This window comes from Megalops cyprinoides, chromosome 15 (assembly GCF_013368585.1).
Source record: "Megalops cyprinoides isolate fMegCyp1 chromosome 15, fMegCyp1.pri, whole genome shotgun sequence".
Lineage (NCBI taxonomy): Eukaryota > Metazoa > Chordata > Actinopteri > Elopiformes > Megalopidae > Megalops > Megalops cyprinoides.
In genome coordinates, this window is record NC_050597.1 from 23,406,964 (window position 1) to 23,430,603 (window position 23,640).

The 23,640-nt window shown below is 49.3% G+C and overlaps 1 long non-coding RNA gene across 1 annotated transcript; it reads left to right on the forward strand.

Annotated features, from left to right (window-relative positions):
• The first annotated feature begins 1,620 nt into the window (after window positions 1–1,620).
• Window positions 1,621–22,305, forward strand: LOC118789663. Its single transcript, XR_005005468.1, has 3 exons — window positions 1,621–1,980; window positions 15,403–15,532; window positions 22,174–22,305. It is a non-coding gene; the product is annotated as an uncharacterized LOC118789663 (long non-coding RNA).
• The last annotated feature ends 1,335 nt before the right edge of the window (window positions 22,306–23,640 follow it).

The following is a 23,640-nucleotide window of genomic DNA, read 5'->3' on the forward strand; positions in this document are numbered from 1 at the left end:
CTTGGCATCGTATGCTTTCACTGTGTCTCAATGTATGCAATGATAAATAGACAATGACCTGCTATACTGACACTGTGATGACTGACCACAAATCAAATGCTCTGTCTTAGTTACATAATGTCATAGGAGAGATGTCACCAATGCCATATGTTACTGCAGATGCCAGAAGTCAAAAAGTTCTTCCATTACTCAGCTATAGGCTGCGCATAAGACACTCAAACAATGTGCTCTGTGCCTTTAAACAACAGGATATGCTCTGACTTTTGTTGAAGGGCTTGCCAGGAATCTCCGCGGCCGGGCACTTCGAGCGCACCGACCAAACACGCTGGGGTGAATAATGAGCCGTTGCGCTGGGAAAGGAGTGCCGAGGTTATTACTGAGGCAGTTATATAACCGCCCTGATCCCACTGAGTCATCACCCGCTTCTCTGGGAAGAGAGGAAGCCGCCGGAGAACAGAGGGCGGGTACACATGCAGCACGGCATGATGGGATGAGGTGCTATGGATTTAAACACAGAAGAGCAGCGGAGCAGGGTACTATGGAATAGACACAGAGAGGAGTTTGGGTGGCTGAGGGGTGCACACGCAGCACAGGGTCGAAGCACTGGCCCAGCGTTCTCATGACCAGCTATTTGGCTCCAGTGTTTCTTCCATCCACCATCTAATAGGTTCCAGTTAGTAACAGGAGGTTATGGTGCTGTCTGCCTTCCTACGCTGAGTATGGATGTTCTGTCTTAGACCATGCCCCTTGAAGAATGTTCATAGCAAGCCAGCAAATCAGAACACTTTTAGCTTCAACAATGACAGAGAGAATAATTCTCAGTTTTACGTCCACGCAGCTGACTAACTGAACCGTGCATACAGAATCTGTAGGCCCTGTCTCCCATTCCTCTGAAATGGAGAGAACGACCCATGGTCGCCCACGCATGAAACCTTTCTCTCTGTGTCTCTCTACCCTCTGGCTCACAAAGAACAGAAACGCAATAGAAACCATTGGCAAAGCGATGCTTAAACAATGCAGGCAGATCCCTTGAGCTTCAGGTTCTCAAAGCTTGCCGTCGTCCGCAGCGGTGGTCTTTGTTTTCGTAATAATAGTTATGAACTGCTCTGCGGGTCAGCCATTTGTTGTTTAAACGGCTCATTCCTTGAACCTCACGATTAAAGATGAGAGGAGGGACGGGTGAAGCTCCGCTCTGAGGCGGGCAAATAAATCCTTGGGAGTTGCTTTTAGGAGGCGCTGGGAGCCTGCCGCGGCCGCTGCACCTTTAAGACACCGGAGAAAGTCTGTCTTTAATGAATCCACTCAGCTTGTTTGTCCAGCCACCCGAGGTCCAGGTCGAGATTAAATCATGGCGGATGTGGTTCGCGTCTAATTTTACAAAAACAAATTTCTACAAGGCGGTGTTTACGCAGGGCCCCGGCAGGAGGGGCGACCAGGCCCCCTGACCCACTGCTCTCACTAGAGGAATAAGAGGCTTATTAGCTCGGTGCTATTTTTAAACTGGGCCCAGAATGGGCTGCGTTTTTGTACGGGGACATTATTAGAAAGGAGGGGGGTCGGCTTGTTTGTTGCTGGTCTGCGTGAGGGGAGGGAGAGGGAGCTCTGTCGAAAACAGGAAATGAGGTGACAGCTTCGACAACACTCTCAGCGTCTTCTTCTTCTTCTTTTGCTTCTCTTTCTTCTTCTTCCTCACCGGTACAGATCGCTGACACCTTGGCAAGCGGTGTTATGCCTGGAATTGAGTAAGAGGCTTGGTAAACACCTGGGTCATATGCCAAAACTAATATTGACACGGGACCGAGGGCGGTGTCGAAAAACAAGGCCGGATTTGTGGGGACGTGCTGGGCCGTGTGCGCCGGCGGTGTAAGCGAGACTGCAGAGTTGCTCACCTGAGCGGGCCGAACCCATAACGAGGAAAAACGAGACTCACCTGAGCGCTTATAGCATGACCAAGGAGACGAGGCTCACAGCAGAACCAGGGTGAGTGCAGAGAGGTGATTGCAGTGCGGTTTCTGCTTTGAATTCACGCCAAGCGTCTAACAGGGAGGGAGCCGTACTGCTTTTCTTAATCCTTTTTTGCCTTTTTTTTTAAATGCGCTCTTTTGTTTAACCCCTTCAGGGTCAGAGTTGCATGCAGAAAGCAGTGTTAGTGTTTATGTGTTTTCTGCTTCGGGGACAAGCAACATTTCCATCTGCCTCCAGGGTCCTGCCAGACTCCTCGGCATGAAGGCTCCCTCGATTCCTGTTATCTGCACAGTCATTAAAACAGGGGAGTGAAAAAAAATAAAAGTTCCGGCTCTTTCACTCTCGTGCAGCACTGGGAATTCCCAGAGGAGCCCGCGGATGTGCCTTGGATAAAGAAGCTTGAGCATTTAATGACCTCGGCTCCCCCTTCTCTTTCCTTCTCTCTTTCACCCAGACTCTCTCTCCTTCCTTTCCCTCTCTCCACCTCTCTCACTGCCCCTCTCTCTCCTCCTCTCCCTTTCTTTTCAGCTCTCCCTCACCCCCTCCTCTCTCATTTTCTCCCCCTCTTCACCTTTGCCTCACTCCCTGGTGCTGCTCACCTCTCTTCCCTGGACTCTCATTCTTCTGTTCCTCTCTCCTCACAGCTGCTTTCGTCTCTCCTCTCCCCTACCTTTCTCCTTCTCCCCTCTCGAGCAGTTACCTCTACTACCTCAGTCTTGCTGTCTCTCTTTCAGTCCTTGTCTCCTTCTCTCCACATCATTCTCTCCTTCCATTTCTCACTCCTTCTCTCCCTCTCCCCCTCTCCCACACCCTCGTGTCTTAATCCCATTCGAACACCACTAATCCTACTATTAAAAAAGAAGCTACCAGAGTCTCTGAATATATAAGGTCGTATCGACGGCCCAGGAAAACTTGCCCTCCATTGTTAATACTCTACCAGAGTCTGACCGCAAAAAATATAGCGAGAGTAACAAAGAGCAATTAAGTGAGAGTAATGAAAACAATAAACTTTTAAATCAGAAATTGTATGAAAACACATGCAAATGTGCTATCAGTGGGGAGGCTGTCTTGAGGCAGGTTTTTAAACCAAAAGCAGAAGAGGAAAAGTGCGTGCAGAGGGAACCGGTTGGCCCACCTTTCTGTGTGCGGCCAAGTGCGCTCCTCTGGTGTAATAAGCAGTCACCTGATACTGCTCCTGTCAATCAGATCTTCTTCCCCTTCCTTTAGACCGTGGCGCGTCAATCATCTAAGGCTCTTTAGGTTAAACTGGAATGGCCAGAACCACAGGGGATAATCATACGTGCCGATGCCATTGAGGGATCAGGTAACACAGCCACACACAAACACATGCATGCACAAACAAGCGAAGATACAGGCACACACACACACACACAAGCACACACACACATATGGAGAAACACAAATGTGCAAAGACAAGCATGCACACACACATGCACAAGTGCACCCTCACACACAGATGAATGCACAAAAATGCATATAGTCACAAACACTAGTGTGCACATGCAAATGCCCAGACACACACGTGCATGAACACACGTTCACATATACATACACAGACACAAACAAACACACAAACACACAAGCACACATAGATTAAGAAACAAAAACATGCAACGACATGCATGCACAGCCACACACACAGAGCAATGCACAAAATGCATATAGACACACATACACACATGTGGGCCCACACACATGTGCAGTTTTCATGCATTTCCTGGGTAACAAATACATGAATACAACTCTAACTATGAACAGGCTGCATAAAATGAGAAGCTGTTGCACAGAACAGACAATAAATAAGGGAAAGATAACTTCAGCTACAACTCCAGTTCTACATCCAGCTCAACTCCAGGCAGGAATCTAAGTGTGCTGAAACAAACTTTGAATTCAGTTAGGTTCATCAGCCAAGTCCAGATTCTCTGAGCCGGACTCACTTTCGGAGCCCAGCTCTTGCCGGCCTGACTCGCCTGTTAAACTCATCCCTAAAAGAGTCCCGTTCCCCCCGCAGAACCCAGCCCCGTGCAGACCCATTAACCTGTCTGAATCAGCGCTATCCTCCTTCCACCCCCCCAAGCTGCTTCTCGGCAGGAGACCTCTCAGTGTGCGTGGTTTGAATTCCAGTGACCACAAAGAGCACACAGGCCCAGCCAGCAGCCCCCCTCCCTTCCAGCTCTGCACCAGAAAAACCCCACCTCAGCTCTCTGAGCAGGGACCCGCTCAGGCCAAGCTTGTTTCTGTCAAACATACTGACTTGCACAATATAGGTAATCCCCCCCTGACCCCTCCCCACCGTTGGCACCGTGCTCCCGCTCTCAAATTGTTGTTTCACGAGACTGGCGAAAGCCAGAGGACTTTGGGAGTGCATTATCAGCCTACAACGCCTCGCGGTTTGTGTGGACATCCAAAAGAAAGCACACGGAGGGCCCGAAGGGCCAATGAAGGGAGCCACCGGCTTTGCCTGAGAAAGAGTAATAGCGCAACCGAAGCTACACAAAATAAGACTTTCCTTTTTAATGGTGCTGATTTTCTACGCTCCCAATAAATCTTTCGAAAGAGATACAAATGAGGAAAGGCTTTTGGCCTTGTCCCTGCAAGATGAGACAATAGAGTTTTAGCTGCCAGACATCCCTGGTTGTACTCACAAACCCCCCGGGCTGCTCTGAGGCTGCTCAGAACGGTACACGAGTTCCTGAACCGGCTAGTCCAGCTACAGACCACCCATCATATGGAAACAAAAACTGGGTCTATATTAGGACGTGGCAGTGAAAGAATAATACAGAACGCTTAACGCGAATGTTACTGTGTCAACAACGGCGAGAAATCCCAAGGGAGGGATTCGGCTTCAGAGAGTATGCCATCACAACAAACAGAAAACAACCCGGGGGACGGAGGGACTGAAAGCATTCTGGGAAAAACTGTCGACACATGTCAAGAGGGGGGCTAATGGCTGCTTATCAGCACGGTTCCTGCTCTGGGATGGTCTCCGTTACACAGCACAGCGTACACATTATTATTGTGAAGTGTCCACAGAAGCTGTCAACCTTGTAAAAAGGGAGTGGTAAAACAGAGGGGGTGGGGGACGGGGGGACGGGGGACGGGGGGACGGGGGACGGGGGGGTTCTAGTCAGAGAAGGGACCCACAAAAGATGATGAAGGAATGGGTGCGCAGCTTGCTCCAAAGGTCTGTGGTGGTGGATGTGGGCCATTAACAAGCGACCCTTGCTGGGAGGGCAGCTCTTGGGCTAGCGTGGGAGAAAGAGAGGAGAGTGGGAAAGTGGCCCAAACCCGGGTGCCCCTCCGTACCTCTCTCTGCAGGCACGATCCACGGCGAAGCGCGGCCACCTCACCATAGAGCTGTGCAGACCCTCAATCTGCAGCTGGCGTCTCAGGCTCTGATAGAACTCCTCATTACTTTAATATGAAAATTACAACCATCTGAAATATCACCCAGGGTTCAAACATACACTGCTGCCTAACCCGCCACATTGTTACCATTGTTGCACCCCCCACACCCCCAACACCCCCCCAACCCCTCTTCAACCCCCTCCTTTTTATACCAGGCACTTCAAGACCTGCCAAACACAACATGATTACCGGCGCAGCCCTGGATTGCGCGGCGAATGTTGTTGTTCGCGAGACTGTGTTTATTAATTTATTCATTTATTTGTTTATTTTTCCGAATGGAAACGTCGCCCCCCCCCCCCCCCCGTTCTGCATGGACAGCTCGAATCAAAAGGGAGGAAAACACATAAAGGAAACATAGATTAACCCCACCGCGCGGAGGAGAAAAACAGCCGCCATGTGTTTCTCATTTCAGCCGGGTTTGAACAGCAAATGGAGCGCGGCAAGAGCTGGCTCGCCAGAATCCCGGCCCTCCCACACCCTCCTTCCACCCCCCCTCCTCCCCACCCCCCATCTTTCCCCCCGAGAGGAGGAACGGCGTCCCATGGCGCTAAACACACGGCGGAGCACCGACAAAGAGCCGTGGAGTCACAATCCCTGCTCTGTTTCGGCTCCTCCGCCACCCTCCGCTTTCTCACGGCCTGCCTCCCGCGCCAGCGCTCACCGTTTCCGTCCAGGGGAGAGCAGCCGGCCAGGGCAACGGCGCTGGCTGAGCCCGCAGTGGGGCGGTGGTGGTGGTGGCGGGGGTGGGGGTGTGTGGGGGGTTCTACGTGACCGTTCCTGTGTGGCCCCCCAGTGGGAAAGGGGGGGGGGGGCGGGCTCTGCGGGCCAGGTACTGTGTGGCTCTGTGGAAGTTCAGCGTTTTTCCATAACACAGAGCGACAGCACACACAGGAAACTGCATATTACTTTTAGAAAACTCCCAGAGAGAGGAAGGAGGGGGGGTGTGTGTGTGTTCAATTCATAACAACTGTTAGACGGGTGATTAATTTGAAACACAATATAGGTGTAACCCGTATTGTAAATGCCTGCAGTGAGTTTGTTTTTATGGTGGCGCTTTTAAAATGTGCTCCATAAAAACCCCATTTTTTTTTTAAACGAGGAAGGCAGTCATGGAAACGGGGTATACAGTAAATAAAAGTGGTAAACCATGGCATGTTTATATTGCCATAAACAGGAAGGCATTTGCATGGCGGTGCAATGTGTATGTAAGTGATGGTGGTTGCTGAAAGAGCTGGATCTTCACGTGATATTTTATAACCCGCGACCAAAAAGAAAGGGGGGGGGTGTTCAGCACTGAGCTGTTCTGAATGCTGGGACTGTAAGGGGGGTGGATGTCTCTCCCCTCCAGCTGCCCGAGGGGGGTCAAAGTTGAACGTCTCCTCCAGGAAAACACAACCAGAGGAATGTCAAAGGTTTCTTGTTTTGATATCACGGCAAATGATCGTTTTTCACTTTCGCGTCTTGACATGCGTGGAGAAGCGGGGGGAACGGCGCTAATGCGCTGCGCCTGTGACTCTGTGCTCCCGGAGCCGAGATCTTACGGGACCCCCGCCGCGGCTCGCCCAGATGTTCCGTTCGGTTCGCGGGGGCCCCTCAGGTGTACCTTGGCCTTTGTCCAGCCCCGCGGACGGACAGGAAGTCGCTTGGGTCCCCGGGATCAGCGGGACGCGAATAAATCAGAGAGCGCTCTCTCGCTCCCACGGCCAGGTGCAAATCGCAGGCGCTGAAATCCCGTTTCATCGTCAACCCCCCCCCCCCCACCCCCCAGGCCTCCCTCACCCCACTTCTTTTCTTTTCATTCTGCCCGAACATGCTATCTCCAGAGGGAGGGGTAACCAGATGTCGAGGCTTTGCCCTGAAGTAGCCCCTAATGAAGACAGCAGTGACAAACTGTTGATCGCAGCCTGCCGCTGACACGCTGGGGCCGTTTCCTTTCACCTTGGGAAGCTGGGAATTCACGGTGGAAAGAACTACAGTGTGACTTTTTCCTGCCCACTGTCATCATCCCATCATGCTCTGTTTCTGTTGTCTTGCTATTTAAAATGATTTATCTCTCGAAATTTGCTTCGACATCAGTTGCTCGGTCATTTTGTTTGTTCGCATAACTATGGTTACGACGGACAAACAATTATCATTGTAATCTGAAGCGGTCATCCAGTAGAAATTTTCCATGAGCCTCTTCACAGAGATTTTTTTGAATGGCAAATACATAAACAAGGATTTCAGGTCAGTCCAATTAATGCAGACACGCTGGCCAAGCCTCCTGATGTAGATATCTTCCAAAACCAGCTTTTCTCTCAAACCTGAAGGGCATATTTTATACAGCATTACAGACTACCATGCAGAATATACACAGTAAATAAGCAGGTGCAAAATAACTGCCAGGAAGCACAGAACCATCTTATCCAATTAAAACAGAAATCCTGAAGTAAAATATCTACATGAGAATTCCTAATCATACCCGCTAGCTGTTGGCTATTGGCACTAAACCCACTGCCCTGAGGTGGGCCTTGGATCTTGGCCTACTCGGGAGAGCTGGGCCAGTCTGCCACTGCATTGTTAGCTGGGATCGAGGCAGTGATGAGACACAACTGAGAGACGCTTGCTGAAACAGTACAGTTGAGCTCACACTCACACATACTCGACCGCTCTCACATACTATACTGTCTCTCTCTATACTGCGTCTCTTTCTTGTTTCTCATGTGCCGTGTCTCTCTCTTTCTCACACTAGCTCTCCATCTCCTCTCCTGTCTTTCTCGCAGCATATCTCCTGTCTCCCACATACTCTCTCTCTCACACACACACACACACTGTGTCTTTATGTCACACTGTGTCTCTCCTCTTTCACATATACAGCCCCTCTTTTACAGTTTCTCTACTGTTTCTCATGCACTTTCTTTCTCTCACTGACTCTCCTGTCTCTAACATACTGTCAGTATCACATATCTCTTGTTTCTCATTAATTGTCTCCCTGGCTCTCACACACAGGCTGTTCACTGATTCTTGTAGTCTCACCATCTTTCCCTCACACGCATTCCCCTTTCTTTAATGCAAATGTGTGTGAGAAGCAGCGAAAAACTCATACAGTGTAACAGAGTGCAGTTTGTATTGTCACGTGCTACAACGTGACATTCGCTTCTCCAGCGAACTGGGCCACTGCAGTGGCATAATGTGCACAAATGTTGAACGCAGTGCTGCTATGAAAGGCCAGACAGATGTTTGCTGTTACAAGCACTGCTCATTCCTTTCCACGCTGTTATTTACCAGGCATCTCAAATGGAAGGTTTATTTTTCTTGTGTAAACAACAAGAAGAGGAATCATTTTCCAGAGAACATTTATATACGGTCACAGGCATTACGTTTTTTTTTTTTTTTTTTTAAGTCCTACAAATGTTATTTAAAGAGTTGTTTAATGCACAATCATAATCTCTCTCACACGTACAGCTCCACAATGTTCTTTTTGGGCTGACGCCCACCGCGTAGACAATCCAGTAACGATGTCATTGTGGAAACTCGGAGTCACAGATGGCCGCCCAAACAGAGCACGCCGCCTCCCAGGATCGCCCCACTGCGATGACAAAAAGCTGGATAGCATCAGCGGCGGTCACAATCGCCAAATCGAACGGTGGCGTTCTCACATGGACATGGCCAACGACAGAGACGAAAATAGATCGAAACTGGGGCAGCATTGGCAAACGTGGAGACACCCTCTTGGAATGGCGAGGGTGGGGAGGGGGCTGTTCTGAGAAGCTCCGTAACTCCACTGACAGATTGCAAAAACTTGAGGAAGGCTTCATCAGACGTAGAGTAATCAGTGACAATGCTGGTGACACAAACATAAAATAACATGGCTCAACAAAATGACCTCATAGTGCACAGTCATTCATGAGCATGTGAGTCTATGAGTATTTTCACAGGGGTTGCAGTAGTTAACCGTCATCCTTACACTTCTTACAAATACGTGTTAGAGTGTTTGTATAGGACCCCTCACAAAGGAACTTTTCCAGAAAACTGAGATCACCCTCAGGACTTCAGCCATCTTTGGAGATGGGGCCTGACCCCCTAAATCCCCCTGACGCACTCAGTGACACCCAGGGTGTGTCCAGGGTCAAAGAGTTCACATTACAGTGGTGCCCCCGAGATATAGAGAGAGAGAGAAAGAGAGAGAGAGAACAAACAGAGACACACCCCCACCCCCCCACCCCACACTACTGCTGTGTCAACTCTTTCTTTTCATTCACAATCCCTCGCTTTTTTCCTTCCTCTCCCAGATTGATTAATGAGGCGCGGAGTAACTGCCAAGGAGACTGACAGGGCAGATTTACCTGAGGGCCAGTGTGTCTCCGCTGTTCCCCGAGGCGCCCACGCCCCCGCTCTTTATTTTTGCGTAATCAAACATTCTAACGAAATTCACACGTTGCCCTGCCTTGGGACTCCTTTGGCTTACCTGACAAACACCGCGTACCCTCAGAAATATGGCTTTCGAGGTTTTTTTTAATTTATTGTCATGAATCATTCCTCTGCCAGAGAAAATCAAGTCGCATGTGTGACTTCCATTTTTCCATGTACCACTAATGGAACAATATTTATCTTGAACACACTTTTTTTACTATATGGGACAAGGAGTTCTTTTAGAGGGAGAAGAAAATATGGCAGAGCTCTCTTGATTGCTGGGCGGTCCTTTTCCTCTAACCCCAGTGTCACCCCGGGGTCACCCCCCCCCCCCCCCCCCCCCCCAACTCTCCCACCAACCCTCCCCAGAATCCCTTGCTTTACATTGTTTGGTAATAACACACAAGAATTTATTAATCTGACATGCACTCCAACAGATTAATTTGAGGAACGCTTTGATCAGGCATGGTACCGTGCATGGAAACGTAGACCAATCAACAATAATCAATTAGCAGAACGATCAAGGGGAGGGGGGCGGGTCAGAGGTGACGGCGCTGTGCATTAATCTCTGCTTCTGCGCAGAATACAGTCTGGTTACAGGCCCGGCCTGCAATCAGGGAGCAGAGGGGGATTAAATGAACTTTAGTGGTGATTAATGGTGAAATGAGGAGAAGCAAACTAAGAGTCCTGCTCCGCTGCCCCTTTGACTGAAAGGGTATGGTGGATGTTTGGCCTGTCTCTCCTGCCTCTCTCTCTCTTCTGATTGCCTGTCTGTCTCTTCACATCCAGTGAGACGTAGACAGAAGGGCTGGCGGAGTCAACGGTGACAACCAGCTGTGGAGACAGTGAGAGCAACCGAGTGCCTTTTATATACACTTTGATCAACATTGTTTGTCTTCACCCCAGTCAAGGAAGTTGACACGCAGTTATATGTGTAGGAGGAAAGACGTAGGAAAATATGAGTAAAATGAGGGAAATTACCTCTGGATGACACCCAGCCTGAAATACAATGAGTTCTGTCAGCTTAAAGCAACTTTTTGAAGGCAGTCTGTCAACTTTCTGTTCTGAGGAGTGGGCAGTGCTGGGTAAGCTGGACGGAGAGTCTGTGTATGTGAGTGCACGTGTGTGTGTGTCCATATTAGCGAGGTCAGTGTGTGGGTGTGCATGTGTGTCTGTGTCTATGTTAATGTGTATGCATGCGTGTTCATGTAAGTGTGTGTGTGTGTGTGTGTGTGTGTGTGTGTGGGTGAGAGATGTGGGTGCTGTGACTGAGCGATGGTGCAGGTGGTGCTCCGTTGGCATGGGGGAAGAAGGGGGGTGAAGACAGAGTATTTAGGTGAGACGGGGAGCAGAGAGACACAGGGGTCTGAGAGCCGGGCTGGTCCCGTGACACGCTCTACTGGCTGGTTTCAGTGCCCTGGGTGGTCGCACCCTGCGACTTGACGACGGTTTGATCCGTGTGACAGTGGAGGGCAGGAATTTCAGGAACTCCGGTGCGAACAGGGGACAAAATGTGTGTGGCACGATGCCCCCGATGGAGGAGAGGGCATTGATTTGCTCACCCGCTGCGCTGCGCCGCACCGCCCTTCACCTAGCTGCACCACTATGAGCTGAACGGTTGCACTGTGGCCTTATCAGCATGAGAAATCGTTCAGACTCGATCGCATTCCTCTGGAATTTTGCGCCCGCTCTGAATGGCAGGAATGCCATGCGGCTCTCTATGCAGGGGACCTGACAGGGGACAGTCATACAGCTCTGCCTCTGTGATGAGTGACGATCCTGCAGAATCCTCTAAACGGCGCTGTACTGAGATCAGCCGGAGTGAAAGATTTCGGGATGAAAGGTTTCTTAAAACACTGTCAGGAGCCTAACACCCATGTGCAGGACCAGCGCGGCAGCATCAGTGCTGCCCTCGGTCAGGCACTGCTGTGGACGGACTCACCCGGTCCTATTCGCACCCGAACACACCCTCAGTGGAACATCTGGGTATCGGGACTGGCATCTAGAGCTGGGTGGTGACATTTAGAGCAGTGAAGTCTTGAGGACACCCAGTACAGTCCGACACTGGCCGGTTCAGCTCAAGCAACGGTCGCGGATTTAAACACACTCGCTGAAAGGCAGAGCGGGGCGCCCTCATAAACGCCTGACTCGGTTACTGGTCGCTTAGCACGTTCAGACTCTGACCTTTACAAAGCTGATAGCCTGAGGCTGCACATGCTTCTCATAGGGCCTGCATTTACTTGTGGAGAAATATCCCCTGTATTTTCCCTTACGGGGACTTTACATGTAAAACTACACTGGGGACTTTGCATGTGCAACTGCAGCCAACTCAAAGTAATGGTGAGTCCTTTGGTTGACCAACCCTCTCTTCAAGTGAGGTGTATCACCATATGTTATTCCTGGAAGTCTGCAGTCAAACCATCTTTCCAGCTAAATGCATCTTTTGATGACCAACTACTTCAGAGCTTGGAAAAGTCATTAAACTGACTCAGCAAATAGAAACAGAAACAATTCATTTTCGACAGCCACGATTGCCACACTGTGTTACGTGACTAGGGCTGTGTAGTGCATGCAATTTTGGACCGGTCTGTCAGTGAGTCTGCAAAACTACTGATGGTTTATTCTCTTGGTTGCATAGAAATTACCAAGTCAGAAATCCCACTGAGCTTGGCATTGAGAAGAAAAGCTACGTGGTGACAGTGAGGCCAATGTAGAAGATGTCACTGCCTATTGTGGAAAATGCCCTTCAGTGTACCATTTGAATGAAGTGATTGAGTGATTCCGGTATAACAGAAACTGCAGTCCTCATTTGCAGGGCACCCCTGCTTTACAGGGGATTGTTGTGAACTAGAATTCCCAGAATTACCCTGTGTTTGCCTTCTGTGGCCAGGAGGAAACATCATATGATACGTGTCGTTTACCTGTGCACTGTTTCCTGGTACACTCTCATGTCAGCCAGGGTCACATGTGCGTGCGTGTGTGTGTATGTGTATGCGAGAGACACTCCTGGCTTGAGGCAGGCGGGGGGGGGGGGGGGGGGGGGGGGGGGGGGGTGCAGTGGGGGTGGGGAGGACCCCTGTGCAGTCAGCAGGATGTTCCCATGCAGTGGGGAAACAGGCAGCTGGCTGGACGCCTGCCAAGCCAAACCTGCCAGGGCTGGAATGGGAGCAGCGCGGCGATGGAAACACAGATCGTGTTTCTGTTTCCTGAGTTCTGCGAGATGCCAGCGGGGGGAGGGTGGCGAGTCCAGAGCCCAGTGAGCAGGAAGACCTGGAGCACAGCCTGACGGCCCAACAGCAGATTGAGGGGAAAGACAGCGGGTGGGAGGTGGGGGTGTGGGGGTAACAGAGTGGGGGTTGGGGGGTGTCAACAGGAGATGCAAGGGAACAGAGAGGGTCTTTAGCTTTGCAAAAGACCACATGCAATGAGATAACCCCTCAAAAATGCAAATATAAAAAAGTACAACCAGCACCAGAAATGAGAGCTTTTTCTGTGAGACATCACCAGTTGCCTTCTCTCCATCCCTAGCTTTCTAAACTTGACACCCCTCACTCTCCTAGACCCCCCTCCCCACCTCTCCTCTCCCTCCACCCCTCCACCCCTCCCTCCCCGCCTCCATTGGGATTTCGGGCTGTGCCTCCCGTATGGAAGTGATTAATCTCGGCATCTGAGACTCATTGCCGTGAAAATGTTTGACGTTTATCAAGATGTGCTCTGTGATGTCATGGGGCCAGCCGCTGAGCGGAGGGAGGGGGGAGAAGTGCTGTGTCAGGATCGGGAGAGAGGGCTGAGATCTCCGTCTCCTCCACCGCAGCGCTAAATTAGCACGTCCCTGATGGAAAACATGCGTGGAACCCGGGCCCGGGGCCTACTAAAACGCTCGCAAAAAATCCGCTCCGCGGTCAAACGCTGTTTCAATTAAGCCCCGAACATAACAACTTCATTGAAGTTTTACCAGACAAATAAGCCCCTTTCGAACCAGACGCTCAGCCAATCGCTGTGCGAGTATCGAATGTGTTGTTTCTGGTTTCAATGAACATCTGCACATGTTGTTTAATCGTCTCGCTAATAGCATGAAGATGTAACAAGAAGAAGGGAAGCAGAAAAAAACAACAACAACAAAAAGAAGCTATGCCAGCAAAATTCCTCATGGGTCATAAATTACATATAGAAAAAAGGAATTTCCAAGATTCTAGTGTTTGACTGTTCAAGCTGCACTTAATTTCTCCTCCGCGTTACCAGTTAAAACATATGAGCTGTGTGATTGGAATGCTGAGCGCACACACAAACACGCAATGTACACATAATATATCCATAGGTACAGATGTTGCACTGCAGTACAAGGGGCGAGGGCCTCTGCTATGTGCATGCTAACAGACAATGCATCCTGCAGGAAGGGCCCGGGGTATGTGCTAACAGTTTTCTAACAGACTGCTAACAGTGCTCATTATTTGCTACAGTCAGGCCCTGTGCTATGTGCTTGCTAACTGACGGTGTGTGTCTGCAGTAAAGAGCTGTGCTAACTGTTTGCTAACAGACGGCCTGTTTCTGCTTTAAGGCCCTGAGCTGTGTTCTTGGTAACAGACAGTGCATTCCTGCAGTAGGGGGAGGGCTGGGAAACAAGCGTGCAGGAACAGCAGCGGCAGCAGCAGCAGCAGTGGGGCGAGAGGCCGCTTTTTTTACGAGGCCTAGCGTCTGGACCCAGGCCCCCGCGACACAGTGGCCTCTGTTACACACGCCTAAATTTAAACCATTCCCAGGCCGTCCGCGAACAAAGCGCCGCGTCCGTCAGGAAAGGCCCAGACTCCCGGAGCGGCCGGCCCGCGCTGGAACAACAGGAAACACATGTGGGGAAGGATGGCAAGATAGGGCCTGGGGCCTTGCGGATCAGCGCCGCTCCAGGGTCGGTGCCCCGTGGATCCACGCCATGCCCCGGGACGCTTCCCCATCCTGCCAGGCCTACCATGGGACGGGACAGATACGAGACACACATGCCCGGTTCCGAAAACTGCTCCAGGAAATCTGGGGGGGATGGGGGGGGGCGGAGGGGGGCGTATTTTTAGATTTATCACTGGAGGGACAGCAGGTTGTCTTCCTGTCTGTGACATTAATGAGAATCATTGTACTGTTCACATGGTTACATCATAAATAAACACTCCCTTTGGGAAGGACCGTAGCCAACCCCAACACTGCTCTTTAAATAGTTATCGTGCTCATTAACACATGTCTGATTCACAAACAAACTTTCCCCATAATTTTGATTAAAAAAAGCTTGCTTGCTTTGAGTACAAACACAAGTAAAAACACAAGGACAATGGGCACATATTCAATTCATTGAAATGATTTTCAGACAGAAGAGTCAAATAATTATCCTGCATGTTGGCTTTGTAGCTCCAAAAAAACTGTTCAGAAAGGTACAGCCCAATTTTTGGTTACAAATGAGATGTTTCGGAAATTGTGGGGCAACCCAAATGTGGTTCTTCTTCATCTTTTGCTTTGCAATATATAATTTTATATCGCTCCGTAATAATAAATTTTGTCTCCAGCAAAGCTGGAGAATACAGTGTGGTTTGCCTTTTCTGTTGAGTTTTGTCTGTTTGTTTTGTCTATTCCCAGTGACCCTTGGTGCAGGAGGTGAAAGGCCTGTGGGAGAGGCTGAGGGGACATTTCTTAGCCTTCTGAAAAACACATTGACGCGCGGGGCCGTCAACGACGTGCACAGACCACAGCCATCGGCGAAAAATGTGTACGTATCGCGCCGTCAGTCACATTCCTGCAGACCTGTATCGCCGTTTCCCCCCACGTTCGGACTGGTTTCTACATGCAGCCACCATGACTCCCCTTCTCACGCATCACTTCCTGCGGCCTTAGGCCACATGAGCACTGGAACCAAGAGCAACAAACCAGAGGCTGCCTAATAGCACTAAATGATAGTGGTAGTCATGTGGCGGGAGGGCTGGGGCTCGAACAGATAAATTATCTCCTTGTTTATTTCAGACTTTAACGATCGTGTTGATATCATTACAGTTAAGGTAACGAGCACATTCCCCGCCAGCTCTTGCCCACATACTTGCACACGCTCACACACACATACACACACACACACACACACACACATGCACACACACACACACACACACACACACACACGCGCGCACACACACACGGACTGTACTCGAAATGGTTGTTTCTGTCTTGTTGGAACATGAGCGCAATCAACGTGAATCCAAAACAACGCAGGGGAACACAGGGAGCGCGGTTTGTTATTCCCAAACCCGCAGGTGCGATGGGAGATTCAGCACTGGCCCCGGTTGCCAGAGAGGTTCACGGTTGGAGGGGAGGGCTGAGCCCAACCGCCTCTGCCTCATCTCCCCCCCTCCTCCCCCACCCGCCGGTCCGCCCACCCGTGCGGTATGTGGCAACAACACCCCCACATCCACGCTACCTGGAGCTAGGAGTTGTTTGCGAATCCTCAAACCCAGAACCATCTGTGCTGACATGATAATCCGCTCGCTGAGGTCTGGCAAGAGCAGCGGCCGCTCCAGACGCTCATTTCAGGGAGGAGGGTCGTTCCCCTGGAATCATGGGAAAGGTTCAAACTGAAGTTGAGTTCAAATCCACCCTGTCAGAATCTTGGATCTTCTTTCTTTTGTTCTGATCAAGAATTCATGGAGTCGATCTATAAAGCAGAGGTGTTACAATCCAAGCCCCCTCCACTGCCGCTCCAATCATATTCTGTCTGGCTTGGCCCCTCAGCATTGTAGGATTCTTGATATGATAGTCATGGTACAGATGCATTTAGAAACACACCAACTAGTACTTTCATGGTAGAAAACCAAAGCAAAACCAAAATACATAAACAAAAAGCACCAATGTGCAAGAAGGGACATGTCAGTCTAGAGATGTAGCTAGCTTCACATCTACAGTGGATCTAGAGAGTCTACACGCCCTTTCAAAATTTCTTGTTTTCGTTGCCTTGAGGCCTGAAATGAAAGCCCATTTAATAAAACTTTTTCACTTTCATTTAGACATGGTAACCCACAACACTGAAGTAAAAAGAAAAGCCAACACATTACTGAATATTAATTTAAAATAGAAAACTAAAACAACATGGTTGCATAAGTTTACACACCCTTTACAATGGGATCTGTTATTGTGCTCAGGTCTAAGCATTCCCCATCCAAATCATGCCCAAAGCTAACTCACTTCATCTGTGACCAATTGAAGTAACTCTGATTAGCTCAAGATAAAATCAATGGTCCTGTAGGTTTTTTCAGCAGCTTTCCTTGCTTCTTAGAGCACACCAGTGTAAGAAAACATCTATGGGCAACAAGGAGCTACCAAAACATCTCTGGGATTGAATTGTTGAAAGATACAGATCAGGACAGCATTAAGTAAAAACCATAACCAAGAAATGGATGAAATATGGCACCACCAGGACTTTGTCCAGATCAGGCCGCCTCTCCAAGATTGGTGACCATGCAAGGAGGAAACTCATCAGGGAGGCCACCAAGAGGCCAACAGCAACATTAAAAGAGCTGCAGGACTTCATGGCAAGGACTGGCCACCATATGCCCAAAGCAACAATTTCATGTGTTCTCCACAATTCTGAGCTGTGGGGTAAAGTGGCAAGATAGAAACCACTTCTCAGAAAGACAAACATCCAGTCTCATCTGAATTATGCAAAAGGACACTCAGGATCTCCTGTGGAAAAAGGTTTTGTGGTCTGACAAGACTAAGGTAGTACTTTTTGATCTTAATTCCAGACTATATATGTGGCACAATGCCAACACAGCCCCATCAGCCTAAGAACACAGTCCCTAACTGTCAAGTATGGTGGTGGCAGTATTATGCTGTGGGGCTGTTTCTCTTCAGCAGAGATGTGAGCTCTGGTAAGGATAGATGGGAAAATGAATAATACCAAAAGATTTTAGAGGAAAAAACCTTTTCCACTCTCCAAAAAGCTGGGGAAGAATTTCACCTTTCAGCATGGCAATGACCCAAAGTGCACAGCCAAATCCACCGTGCGATGGCTATAAAAAGGAAGATCAAAGTTCTGGAATGGCCCAGTCAGAGCCCTGACCTCAAACCCACTGAAAATCTTTGGACTGACTGGAAGAGAGCTGTTCAGAGAGCATTGCCCTCAAAATTTAAGTGAAATTGAACTCTACTGCAAAGAAGAATGGGAGAAAATGGCAAAATCTGGATGTGAGAAGTTCATAGAGACTTTTCCAAAAAGTCTCGCTGCAATTATAAAAATTTAGGAAAATTTGTATTGATTAAGGGTGTGCAGACTTAAGCAACCAAGACAAAGTTTTAAATTTTTTGTACTTATTTTAAAAACTGAGGCATTTGGTTTTCACTTAGATATTGCTGGTTACAACAACAAGTGTAACTAAAGCTAAAAATATCTTCACTTGCCTTGATTTCAGCCTTTAAGACACAAAAACAAGAAATTTTCAAAGGGTATGCAGGCTTTCTAGTTCCACTGTATCAGAAATGCTGATTTGTCCGGTACAGTGATGCAGCTTTTGAGGACACTGAAAGTACATGCGTAAGTGGCGTGAGTATCTAGGTAAAAGGGATTAAACTGACTGGGAGATTCATTCATCTGTGCTTTTCTATTTAAAGTTTATGCGTCAGTGAAAATGGCACGAAGTCTGCCTCTGACTCCCCAGCCCCTGTTCCCCTGCCAACGTCCTCAGCGCTCCTGGTAATATCTCAGAATAAAACAACCCAAGGCCACATATTTACCTTTAAAATGCAATAGTTTCATAACTCTCTGAAGCGAAACCCTCCAGTGATAATGTCACCAGAAAAAGAAACGCTATGTTCCCAAAAAGAAAGTCACTTAATCACTGATACGCACTGTAAGTTCAACAATTGGAATGTAAAAAAAGGAAGAGAAGAAGAAATGTGATATATGGAGAGAAAGGGAGAGGAAGAGAGACAGAGGGGAGAGAAAGGCTGGAAAGCTGCCTCACACATGGAGTTAAGCCACACTTCTCATCCCTTCTTCTCTCCTTCCCTCAGTCCTGCTTCCCCTCCTTCACCCCTCTTTACCCATCTCATTCTCCCCTGACTCTCCTCTCTCTCTGTCTCTCTTTGTCTCTCCTCTGCCTTCCTGTCTCTCTCTGTCTCTTTTCTTCCCTCTCTCTTGCTTTCACTCCCTCTCTCTTCCTCTTGCTTCTCTGACCCCAAAACTATTCCAAGAGTAATAAAAATATACAGAGACCTTGGGAATCTGTGTCCATCCAAGACTAAGTCAGCTATGAAGCAACTTTACAGTTATATAAGAGATCTCACTTGAAGTTTACATCACATTTTTATGATACTTTTTTTTGAAGTGGGTCTAATTTGGTTGCATAAGTTTCTTTTGCTTAGTTGGGGTGGGGGCGAAGGGCAGAAGGAACAGCCAACAGTTACCCGGGCTCGAGAGTGAGGTCCGATGAATAACGTTCTTGGTTGCACAAAGTTTAACAGAGGGCCTTTAGTTGATCTGGTGCAACTGCTTTCCATTCTAAGAACTACAAAAAAAGACAAACAGTCCCGTTGAAGAAAAAAAAAGAAATCTCTATTTATAACACGGTTGTACGAAGTGCAGCCACATCTTTATGGAAAATACATGGAAACATGGTGACAATGTGAGCGAGAGAGATGGAAAGGCAGCCAGCGAGAGGTTGCTTTCCGTGACTCGAACCGTCTCTAATGTACACTGAGGATATCCGACCTTGGAGTGTGTTACTCAGCATGTCTGAAATAAACTCTAATTACAGCTCACAGAAAACAGCCACCCGGAGCGTGACCTCGCAAAGGGCTCGCCTCTCGTGTTCGGAGCTGAGGGGAAGGCTGACGGGGCCAGCACCTCGGGACAGCAGTAGTCCAGGGAGGGTGTTGGTCGGGAAGGCTTCTCAATCTTTCGCACCCGAAACCTCATCCTCTTCAGACCGTGTTACCCAGCGCTATCCAGCCAGCGGAACATTCACCTTGAACCCCCCCCACTTTCTTTCAGTCTGTTGTGCGTGTGTCTCTGCATGTGCATTCGTGTATGCACGTGCTTGAGTGTGTGTGGTTCGTGTCTGCATGTGTGTGAGTGTGTGCATTGCCTGACCTTTGACCCTCAGCAAGTTGGCCATCAATGTCATCTGCACCTCTACCTGTCCTGCATGACCTCCTTTGGCCTCTCTGAAACACCATAAGCCTCACGACTCCCCCCTATCCCCCCCCAACAACCAACCCCTGGAGAGAATGCCGCACCCAGCACGCTTCCAGCCAGTGAGGGCAAATTCTGAAAACCACATATATATTCCAAGGGAATTATCACGGGGATATTCCATGCTTTAATCCCATAATGACACCATGGGATTAGGCATGATGCACGAAGGCGTAACTTATCTGGGAAGTGATTATTGCATTATCAACGGTTCTCTCTGTCCGGTACTTTCCCAAACACTGTAAATAAATCACTCCTCTGTCTCTCCTTCTCTCTCTCTCGGCCATCCAGTCAAGAGGTGGGAACCCATTTGGTCAGATAGGAGCTCCTAATCTTCCAGATCAGCGGTCAGGGATGGGAAGTGAGAAGTATGTGTACATTAAGTCCCTCTTAAGCCAGGTTTCTCTGGGATAAGAGGGCCGGCTCAGATAAGGCCGCGGTGCGGACTTTCGAGGCGTGCGAACGCTCCCCGTCCGCGTCTCACATCCACATCTGCAGCCGGTCAGAGTTTCCACGTCCATGCTGGAGGTGTTGATAAGCCACAACACATGTTGGGCCAAATCAGACGCAGGATCGGGGGGGGGGGGGGGGAGCTGGGGCTGGGGATATGGTGAGAGAGAACGGGGGGAGGTTGAACCACAAAGCGATCAGAGATAACTCACCTCGCCAAACCTGTTTAACTCTTCACGGTCTGCCTTTGCAGTTTGTGGTGAGGATTACAGTTTGAGGGGTGGGGGGTGGGGGGTTTGGGGAACAGATTCACAACCACAAACATGGACAGGGTTTCACATTTTCCTGCTCTGCTTCACATTTAGCCATCCTCTCTGCAGACATTTCCCAAAACATCCTTGTATACTCAGAGTGGTCTGCAGGGACAAATGTGTGAGGCAAAATAAGCAACGTGGCATTTCTTTGCATTACCTCACCCCTGGGTAATACAGTAGCATAGTGGTTAGTACAGTCACCTCTAAGGCCAGGGGTCTAGGTCTCTGACTGTTTGGAATAGGCATGGTTTGTGCCCCTGTTTCTGCCCAGAGTCCAATTCTGACTAGGTTAACTGTTGCATGAGTGTGTATGTGTGTGTGTGTGTGTGTGTGTGTGCTCTGTGATAAATTGATATGCCACCCAAGGTACAGCCCTGCCTTGCACCCAGTCCCTGTCAGGTTCCTGCTGCCCCTCTAAAGGATAAAATGGCTGGTTCTGACAATGGCTCACGCGGGGCCACTCATCCCAGGTCTCACACGGGGCCACCACCGCTCACCCTGTATGTGCAACCCGGTCCAGGCTGGTTCCATTCCTACCCTGTGACCCGCTCAACAGCTGCGCCTTCGGAATGCGCACTGGCATCTCGCTTGACTGGAGGCAGCCGCCCCCACCCCCCCGCCCTCGCCCTCCCGAAAAAGTTGGTATTGTTCAGACATGTAATCATTACCAAGGGATTAGCGAGGGGGATCACAGAGAGGTCCGGCCTGTTAGCCAGGGTGAGTGTAGCGGGCAGCTGTGGGAGCCTCCAGAGGCTGGGAAACCCTGGCATCACTGGGAAACGGTGCCATTAAGCCAGGTCTCACAGGACCACAGGGGCTTTGTTGTGTCTGGGAAGAGGGCGTTAGCCACCGCGGCCCGTCGAAACTCTTGGCCTCATTGGTGGAGCTCACGTCCGCGTTGGCGAGCCCTTCAGCTCATCACCTCTCAGCAGCCAAGCTTGAGGATTGCCACCCTGTAGTCTGCTGGCTCTCTGCCAGCTTGTCACTGTGACACACTGCAGCGAAGCAAAGTTGTACTGTACAAGGCTGACCCTCGAGAGGCGCAGCCGCGGTTCTGCCATGTATTTGTGGTCTTGGGTCTCTTGGAAAATGTGCTTGATCTTAATTTGAATCTCAAAAAATGAGCTAGGCCTGAAGTCTTGTTCACACGCTTTGTAAAAATACTCTTTGACATTTGATATGACTCCCTCTTGATATCTGTTATTGGTTATCTGTGTTATACAAAAACTGGTCTGGTCCTGATCCCGGTTGCACAACCACAAACGTACACATGCATGCTCACACACACACACACACATACGCCCACACATATGTGCACTCACACAGGACAAATGTCTGCCACAAAAAATCATAAGCTCAATAGCCATACAGAATGTGACACTTTTTCACTCCATCTCTCTATGTCTTTAGATAAAGCCCCACCAGAGCAGCGGACTGGTTATCTGAGACTACACTCTGGTGAAACCATAGCCACCGGCTCCCATGGTCCGTCATTCACCCAGGCAGAAAACGGCTGGATGACTGCGAGGTTGCTAAGCTACGCCGGCCAAACACAGGTTTTGTTGAACAAACAATAAACGTAAATTGATGCAATTAAGTAAAAGTCCATGAATCCTCAATTTTGATTCCAATTTATTTTGAACTGAACTTGCAGTCCATCGACTGTTTTTGATTTACTCTGTAAATACTGTGTGACATGGGATTTATTCTTGGTGGTCTTTGTTACAGGGCACACAGCCAATCAAGCAGGCCTTAGCTGGGATCATGATGATGGGAACATACACACACATGCACACACACACACACACACACACGTACGCACACATGCACACACACTCACACATACAAACGCATGCACAGACACACACACATACACACACACAAACACATGCACAGACACTCACATGCACACAGAGCCCATAGGTCACACAATACTACGATACCAAGTGGCACAGCCCTAGGTGTACCCCTCATACATGGTTGATGCAGAATAAACAGCAGGTCTGGGAGCTAGCCTGGCCCTTTGGGTCCTGTCTCTGAGCAAGATTCCATTCCTCACAATTACCTGAAGAATAAATCCCTTTATTACCCAGCAGAACATTTACTGGCATGGAGATTTACTATGGCCACTGAGGATGCTGGGAGACGGAGTTTGGGTATAAATACAATGATTGTTGCCCCCTCCCCCCCTCCCCCACTTATAAGGACCTGGCCTCCAGTCTCTGGCAACCGGCTTGCCAGCAAATGGCCAAAGTGCCGCAATAAATGTCCAAACCCAGCTCTTTCAGTAATCACAGCACATTATTGTGATTTCAATAAAAATAATGAGCGCTGATTTTTTTTTTGCTTTCTTTTTGCACTGTAATTACGGGAATCGCAGACTTGTGGGAAACAGTCCTAAAAATAGAGGGCGATGCTGAAGCTTCGGAAGAGAAAGGGAAAACAAGCGCGGTCTGGACTCTGCGTGACCGCCGCTGCTTCTCAGTGCCACCGGCCCCTCCGTCTCACGTGTTTTGAAATTCATCTTGATTTGTGGGGTTTGCGGGGTCGTCAATCATCCCCCCCCCCTCCTCAGCCTCCCCCCTGGCTGCTTGACCGTGTGCTATTTCTTGTTGGACGGGACTTTATTTAACTCCATTCCCCGGTCATCTGCCAGGAAGAGGAAATGGGGTCCCTCTAGTGCGATTCTGAAGGTCCAGGAAAGGAGGCCAGATTTTGGTGGTCCCGGGAGACAGGAACTCATATGGCACTGGTTTTAATGGTAATCGCTCTCCTGTCGGCTCCGCTTACGGTGCGGAGGATCCGCAGGGATATGAGGTTTTTTTTCCAGAGAATGTGTGACGGGCAGTTTTTCTACAAATGACCCATGAACTTACA